Consider the following 8032-nt stretch of genomic DNA (forward strand, 5'->3'; position numbering starts at 1 on the left):
AAATTATCAAATGCAGTTGGTCCCTAATATGGGCGTTCTTGTCTAACTCCATACAGCAGCTAGAAATACATTAGTAAATAATTAACTCTTTCAGTCCCCGGCCCCCAAATAATGATACTGTTGCTTTTAGCAGCTGCTATAGCAAGTTGCCATTCGTGACCCTTTTAGAATAGACAGTGCAAGTCACAGGTCTTATTCCCAGAAAGGCCTCAGAAATTCACAGTGGAAAGAGTTTAGGACTCATCCAATTTTTTAATTTTATCAGTGGGAAATCACTTCATATATTTGGTTGCAGAATGGCTATAGTCAAAGAGACAGTCAACAGCCAGTGTTGATGAGAATCTGGAGAAAAGAAAACAGAGATCAGCATGAATTGTAGCTTGGAACCCTGAGCCACTGGGAGCTACCTGGGACTTTCTTTGGAAGCCAGACACAAATTTACCTTCAAACTAGCAACTCCACCTCTGGATATCGATCCATGAGAAGGCATATATCAGGAAGTCCAAGTGAACTTCTTAGCATTGTTCATAATGGCCACACTGTGGGAGCAATTCCAGTACCCATCAACCAAATGTGACTTAAATCCCTGGAGTATAATATTATTGTAGTAGAAAATATAAGAAAATATTATTGGAATGGAAAAAAAAGTGCTGACTCGCATGAGAACCTAGATGTACCCTGAAGAACCTGCTAAGTGAAAGAAACCAACAAGAAGATGGCATAGAAAGTTCTGTGGCCAGTCTGTAAGACAACTAGAGATGGGAAGAGATAGCTGGACATACCAGGTGTGTGTTCGTGTGTGTGTGTGTGTGTGTGTGTGTGTGCATGAGTGCGTGAGTGTGTATGTGAGTGAGTGTGTGTGAGTGCGCATGTGAGTGTGCATATGGGTGTATGAGTGTATGTGTCTGTGTGTGAGTGTGTGTGCATGGGTGTGTGAGTGTGTGTGTGAGTGTGCATATGTGTGTATGAGTGTATGTGTGTGTATGAGTGTGTGTGTGTCTGCGAGTGTGTCTGTGTGTGTATGTGTCTGCATGTGTGTGTCTGCGTGTGAGTGTGTCTGTTTGTATGTGTGTGTGTGAGTGTGCATGTGAGTGTATGTGTATGAATGTGTGTGAGTGTGTGAGTGTGAATGTGAGTGTGTGTATGAGTGTATGTGTCTGTGTGTGTGTGTGTGGGTGGGTGGGTGTGAGTGTGTGTCTGCGAGTGTGTGTATGAGTGTGAGTGTGTGTGTGTCTGCATGTGTGTATGAGTGTGAGTGTGTGTCTGCATGTATGTGTGTGTACATGTGTGTGTCTGTGCATTACTGTATTGGAAATTTGTGCATACATGGGTGTGTGCATACATGTGACAGTATTGGAGATTGAACCTAGGATCTTGCCCACACTTGTGCCGTGTCACTGAGCTATGCCACCAACCAAGATTTTGTTTTTGAGAAAATGAACATATTCTACCATCACCTAACTGGTTGGTAGTTGTGCACATCTAGGAAACCACTAACACTGACCCAATCACATATTTTAGGTGAGTGAGTTGTATATGAACTCTACCTCAATAAAGCTGAAGGTTTTTAAGTCATCGGCATCCTGTACTGGGAAACTAACGCCAAGTTTCCATTAGCCTCCATTCAAAGTGACCTTGACATAGGAGAACACTGAGTGTCAAGTACCTAGAGTTGCTTCCAGCCAGCTGACGGGCACCCAGGACAGAGGCCCAGGAGAGGCGTGCCCAGGTTAGGGGCTACTGGGTTGAGTTTAGCTCCGCAGGACAGGGACAGGGCAGTACCCCTCCTCTGCCTAGCACAATGAGCTGGTCTCTTTGTCATCGCCAAAACAGAGCCACTAACCCTTCAGAACACTGACCTGCCTCAAGGATATTTGCTAATAGTTGTTCTTCTCTGGCTCTGATCAACACTCAGTGACTGACCTCCAGCTGGATCTTGCAAGAGTTCCGACCATCACAAGCCAAGACTGCGGGATGACCCTCCGCGGGGACACGGCCCTGGAGGCCCCTGGTTCCGCGCAGAGAGAATGGGGGAGGGGAGGTGGAACTGTGGCGCGGCCAGGGTTCCCACGCTCCTATTGTTGGCGACTTTGTTTCCAATTCCCATCACGTGTGCTAATTAGTTGGAGCTGCTGGCTGGCTGGAAGGCGTGTGGCTCGCCTGAAAGCAGAAAGATCGCTTCCTGTTGGGAGTCGGGCAGGCAGGGCTCTAGCTCAGAAGGGGTTAGACAAGAATGATGACAAAGGTCCCTGAAAGCAGCAGCTAAAAGCTGAGGTGACCCGACCAGTGGAAGAGGGGGCTGGCGGGGGAGACCAGTCAAGAAAAATTACCTTAACCTCCCTCTAACCTGACTAACCTCCCTCTAACTGTATTGGTGTGAATCTTTTAAAGATTAGGGGAATAAACAACAGGTATTTAGTCTGCTCATTAAAATAGTTTTTCACAATCTGAATAAAACAAGCATGCACCATTCAACAGGAACGGAGAAGAAACATGAAATGTAGGAGTCATGTCTGCTCAGGGCTCTCTAGTCCTCAGATCTCAGCTACTGGCTTTGAACCTTGGCACTGTGCCCCCCAGAAGGGGTAGAAAAGACAGACAGGATAGTATTGAGCTTGCCAATATAGGGCCCAACAAGATGTGCTTTTTGTGTTCTGGGCTTCTTGTCGTATTGCAATATCCAGGTATGCTCTGATTCCGCAATGAAAGTCTCTCCTATAGTATCTTAGTGCCCTTAAAAAATAAGAGAAAAGTCACATTGATGAGGACTCATCCTACAGCGTGGTGGCATTAGAGAGGCTGACTCGTAGAGGAAGAAGGAGTACTTTCAGTCAGGTGAGATCCACGAGGATGCCCAAGAGAGCCCGGCACTGAACTGGATGTGCAAAGGTAGACCATCTAGAGCCTACGTGTAAGTAGCTTACAAATCTAGTCAACGAGAAAGTTCCCCAGCCCTCAAGGACGACTTCTAGGGATGGGAATGTAGCTCAGTTGGTGGGGTACTTGCCTAGCAGGTGTAAAGCCCTGGGTTGGATTCCCAGCATCACACAAGCCTAGCATGGTGGTACCTGCTGGCAGTGTCAGTACTGGAGGGAGGAGGGTCATAAATTAAAGGTCGAAGGCTTTGAGGGCAGCTTGGACTACATGAGACCCTGTCACAAACAAACAAACAAAACAATTGTCTGGGAATTGGATGCCTTAGGGTGGTGAAGAGGAGACCCAAGAAGGAAAACAGGATCTAGGTGGGGATTTTTATAGGATCTTCTGTAGCTCGGGCTGGTCTTTAATCTTTTCTGTAGCCAAGTATGAGGATGATCACAAACTTCTGAGCCTATTGCTTCAACTTCTGATTGCTGAGGTTACAGGCAGGAGCTACCACATCTGTTTATGCTACATCTGGTGATTCACCTCGGGGTTCCTGGATGTCAAGCAATGGCTAGTCCAACTGAATTACAACCCTAGCTCCAGGCAGGAAACTTGAAAAGGGCTTCCTGGAGAAAGAATGGTTCTCCCAACACTTCTTAAACAATAGATAACCATCGACCAGGAGAAGAAAAGAAAAGGCATTATGGGAACAGATCACAAGGTATTCAAGAGACCCACGGACGGGTCTGTCTATAATACAGAATGGGATGGTGTATGCACGGCTGTAGCATGGGACACAGACCCAGGTGTGGACAGATTGAACACACGAGAATCTTGAAGAGAATCCATCCTAAAGACCAAGGACGATATTAAATAACCCGGCAGAATAAGTAGAATCGACTCGAGCAATGATCACTTGAGCAGGAGTTTGCATGGTGGTCAGGAGGGACTCAAGAAAGCAGACTGGGCACTAACTCAGTGGCCAGGTTTTAGGATGGAAAAGATAGCAATGCTCAGCAGGTTCTGTTAGAAGGCAGAATGGACAGAGGGTAGGAAGCATCCGGCACTTCAAGTCTTCAGAGTGGTCAGCAGTAGCCCTGGTTGGGATGGATGACTCAGGAGATGGGGAACAGTATTTGAACAACAAGAGTACCAAATGACTAGGGATCAAAGATAGCAAAGCGATTACTGATGGTATCAGCTGATAATGTCAGTCATAATTTGTAAATTTTAAGTGTTTGAGAATGGAAAACTAAGTAATTGAATATGGTGAACTTACATGTAAATTGTTACAAATAAGTTTTCTCTTTTAAAGTTTGAGACAAGGTCTCACTATATAGCCCTGGCTGTCCTGGAACTCACTCTGTTAACTAGGCTGGCCTCGAACTCAGAGATCTGTCTGCCTCTGCCTTCCCAGTGCTGGGATTAAAAAGTATGCACCACCACTTCTGGAAACTTTTTGCAAAGACTTTATAAACAACAGGAGAAATGCGTGCGAATGGGGCTGTAGGGAAATCAATAATAGGTTGGAGGGCTGGAGCGATGGCTCAGGGGTTAAGAGCACCTATCACTCTTACAGAGGTCCCAGGTTCAGTTCCCAGCACTCATATAGTATCTACAACCTGTAACACCAGCTCCAAACTATCCCATGTTCTCTTCATATCTCAAAAGGCTTCCACATGGTGCACATACATGCTTAAATGCAAATCATTCATGTACATGATGTAAGATAAATAAGTCTTTTAAAATACTTAAAATAAGTACTTTGGGGGGGCGAGTAATTTGGTTGGTACCCTGCCTGCCTAGCATGCGACAAGCCCTGGGATGGATCCCTAGCACTTCATAAATTGATGAGGTTACAGAATTCATGAGGCAGAGGCAGGAGGATCACACGTTCAAAGTCAACGTTGACGACATAGTGAATTTTAGGATTGCCTGGGTTATATGAAATCCTGCTACAAAAAGTTATTAGTAGTGTCATCACTATATCCGAGACAGTCTGTAAATAGAATAAGTACTTGGAAGAAAATATATTAGGTATTTGCTGTAGGGATTTAATTTCTGTTTGGGACCAGAGATCATTCCTTCCCATTTGGTTTTCTACAGCTCCCAATTTTTCATACTAAATAAATATTACTTTATAATTGAGAAAGTAGACTATATTCCTTGTTTTTTTTTTCTACAGAAGCACTGCTACTCCTTTGACCATAAAAGAGGTGATTTGGTAGAGGCACGTGGGACACCCCTGTAATCCCAATGTTTGTGAAGCTTAGTTTATTTGAAGCCAGTCTGGGATGTATAACAAAACCCTGTTTTAAGGAAACAAGGTAATATTTAATGTAAGAAGGTGGTAGAGCTCTTGCCTAACATGCTTAAGGCTCGGGCTCCATCTCCAGCACCACAAACAATAACTTCGTGAATAAATAGCAGTTAAAAATGGCCAAATGTGGTGGGGTTCACTTTTAATCCCAGCAGAAGCAGAGGCAGAGGCAGGTGATTTCCTTGAGTCTGAGGCCGGCCTAGTAAGTGAAGAAGGTTCCAGGCCAATCAGGATCACATGAGGACCCTGTCTCAAAATAATCAGCAAATGGACCGATTGTTTAATAACTTTAAAGTAAGCATATTAAAATTTTGGTTTGCCAGGCAGTGGTGGCGCATGCCTGTATTCCCAGCACTTTGGAGGCAGAGGCAGGCAGATATCTGAGTTCGAGGCCAGCCTGGTCTAAAGAGTGAGTTCCAGTACAGCCAGGGCTACACAGAGAAACCCTGTCTCGAAAAAACAAACAAACAAACAAACAACAACAATAATTTTAGTTCTATCTGCATTTTCTCCTAGCATTATGGCTTTGCATTAAAGTCAAAACTGCAACAGTTTCTCAAGGACTGTTACCTAAGTGACTATAAACACACCAAAAGCAAAACATTTTCAAAGACCTTGAAACCCCTTCATTTGAATATTTGCTTTCTCCTGTGTGGGAAAGGGGAAGCAGGAGACCTTAGTTTCAGAAAATGACGTCATGGATGTCAGTTGACTTTGCATGTTGGCAAGAGAAATCCAGGCCTTTCCTCTAACAGAACAGGAGGGGTTAGAACAGGGGAATGGGCTACCAAGGCTGAGATGGTCTTGGTGGTGACCAGCCTTGAAAGATGGTGCCATCCTCAGGGGTAGTGTATGTGTTCGTGTGCATGCGCACGTGCGCACGCACATGTGTGTGTGTGTGTGTGTGTGTGTGTGTGTGTGTACATGTGTTTTTATGCATATGCATGTGAGGCCAGAGGATGCTGTCAGGGGCCCTCACTCTATCCCTTATTCCTTTGAGGCAGAATCTCTCCCTGTACCTGGCCCTCCTGGTTTTGGACTAGGCTGGTAGCTAGCAAGCTCTAACCACTATCCCCCACCCACCCAAGTGCTGGGGTCATAGGGACCCTAGCTACATGGGTGTGGGATCCAGAATCAGGTACTCATGATTCCGTAGCAAATATTCCAACCGCTGAGCCATCTCTACCTGGTGAATGGGATTTCGATTCTGTATCCCATTTAACTGGCCAAAAAGAAACATTGCATTCAAAACCTAAGCGTAAGATTTATTTTAGAATGTGTTAAGAAGAAAGAAAAACAGCTTGGTATACATTGTGAGTTCCAGGACGTCCAGGACTACACAGAGAGACACTGTCTCAAGGAGAGAGAGAGAGAGAGAGAGAGAGAGAGAGAGAGAGAGAGAGAGAGAGAGAGAGAGAGAGGAAGAAGAAGGAGAAGGAGAAGGAGAAGGAGAAGGAGAAGGAGAAAAGAGAGAAGGAGAAGGAGAAGGAGAAGGAGAAGGAGGAGAAGAGGAAGAAGAAGAAGAAGGAAGGAAAGAGGGGGACAGAAGAAGGAAGGAAGGAAGGAAGGAAGGAAGGGGGAAAGTATAGATTTCTTCTTAAGCATTTCTTTATTTGGGAGTGACTAAAGCAATCCAGAAAGTGCTTCCTGCACACAGGCGACTAAGGACCTCTTCTGTGCATCAGGAGCTCATGTGGCAGGCTCTACATCACAGGCATCTCACAAGGCAGATGCAAAACTTAGGTACAGCGATTGCTTCACAGTCGCATGACTGGTACTGGTAGAGTTGGGGCTTGAACCTGGCCACATGGGTGTCTCCCTCATTTGTGGTGTAAGTGTTCCACACGGAGCTTCATGTGAGATTGGAGGCCAGAGTTTCCTTTCAGAGTTCCTAACACACAGCAAGCTGCCCCTGGGCATTTGGGGCTAAGGTTTCTTATCCCAGCCCTTGGTAGAGGAAAGCAGGGGAAGCAGAAATTCAAGGTCACCTCCTCCTACCTATGGAATTTGGGGTCAGCCTCAGCTACATGAAAACCAGTCTCTCAAAAACACAATCTATAAAACGAAAAAGATTAAATCAGAGCCGGGCAGTGGTGGCGCACACATTTAATCCTAGCACTTGGGAGGCAGAGGCAGGCGGATTTCTGAGTTTGAAGCCAGCCTGGTCTACAGAGTGAGTTCCAGGACAGCCAGGGTTACACAGAGAAAAAGACCCAAAACCAAAACCAAAAAAAAAAAAAAAAGAGAGAGAGAGAAAAAGATAAAATCAGAAATGTGAGAAGACCAAACAACAGTAGATATTACAACGCTGTGTTTATACACTGCTTCATCTGAGCGTCCAACATGATGTTGAGATTGGTGCAGGTTAATGAGGAGTGGCTATGTTTTTCCTTTCAACAGGAACATGACCAACATGTGTCAGGACCATCTTTGCCGTGGGTAGGAGAAAGCAAAAATCTCTTAAGAGATGGTATGTTTTCCTGGGCCATACTCACTGGGCTCTGAATGTGGCCTCTGAAGTTTTGCAGGGAGCCAGTGTGGTCACTCAGGACTGTAACTCCTAGTTCCCCCAATCTGGTGACACTCACGGTGACCTGGTGATGGCTGTGTCACCACTCAGACTCTTTCACGGTCCGTGCATTTCTGTGGACATGGCTACAGTCCCAAGTAACAGCAGCCACAGTCAAGTCCAAGCTTACTCTGATCAGTCTCGGGACCTGGGCCAGCCTTCCTGATCTGGCTTGACCTGGATATGCTCGGGCCACCCATTGAGGAAAGCAGGGCTTCTGTGGATCCAAAATTAGCTATATGCTGTGGGCACTTGGCCATTGTTCTATTCCAGGAATA

At 45.6% G+C, this 8032-nt stretch overlaps 1 long non-coding RNA gene across 1 annotated transcript; it reads right to left on the reverse strand.

Annotated features, from left to right (window-relative positions):
* Nucleotides 1-232: 232 nt before the first annotated feature.
* On the reverse strand, nt 233-2023 carry LOC116094710. Its single transcript, XR_004120270.1, has 3 exons — nt 1860-2023; nt 443-539; nt 233-342 (listed from the first exon to the last, which is right to left on the reverse strand). It is a non-coding gene; the product is annotated as an uncharacterized LOC116094710 (long non-coding RNA).
* Nucleotides 2024-8032: the final 6009 nt, after the last annotated feature.

This window comes from Mastomys coucha, unplaced genomic scaffold, assembly GCF_008632895.1.
Source record: "Mastomys coucha isolate ucsf_1 unplaced genomic scaffold, UCSF_Mcou_1 pScaffold17, whole genome shotgun sequence".
Lineage (NCBI taxonomy): Eukaryota > Metazoa > Chordata > Mammalia > Rodentia > Muridae > Mastomys > Mastomys coucha.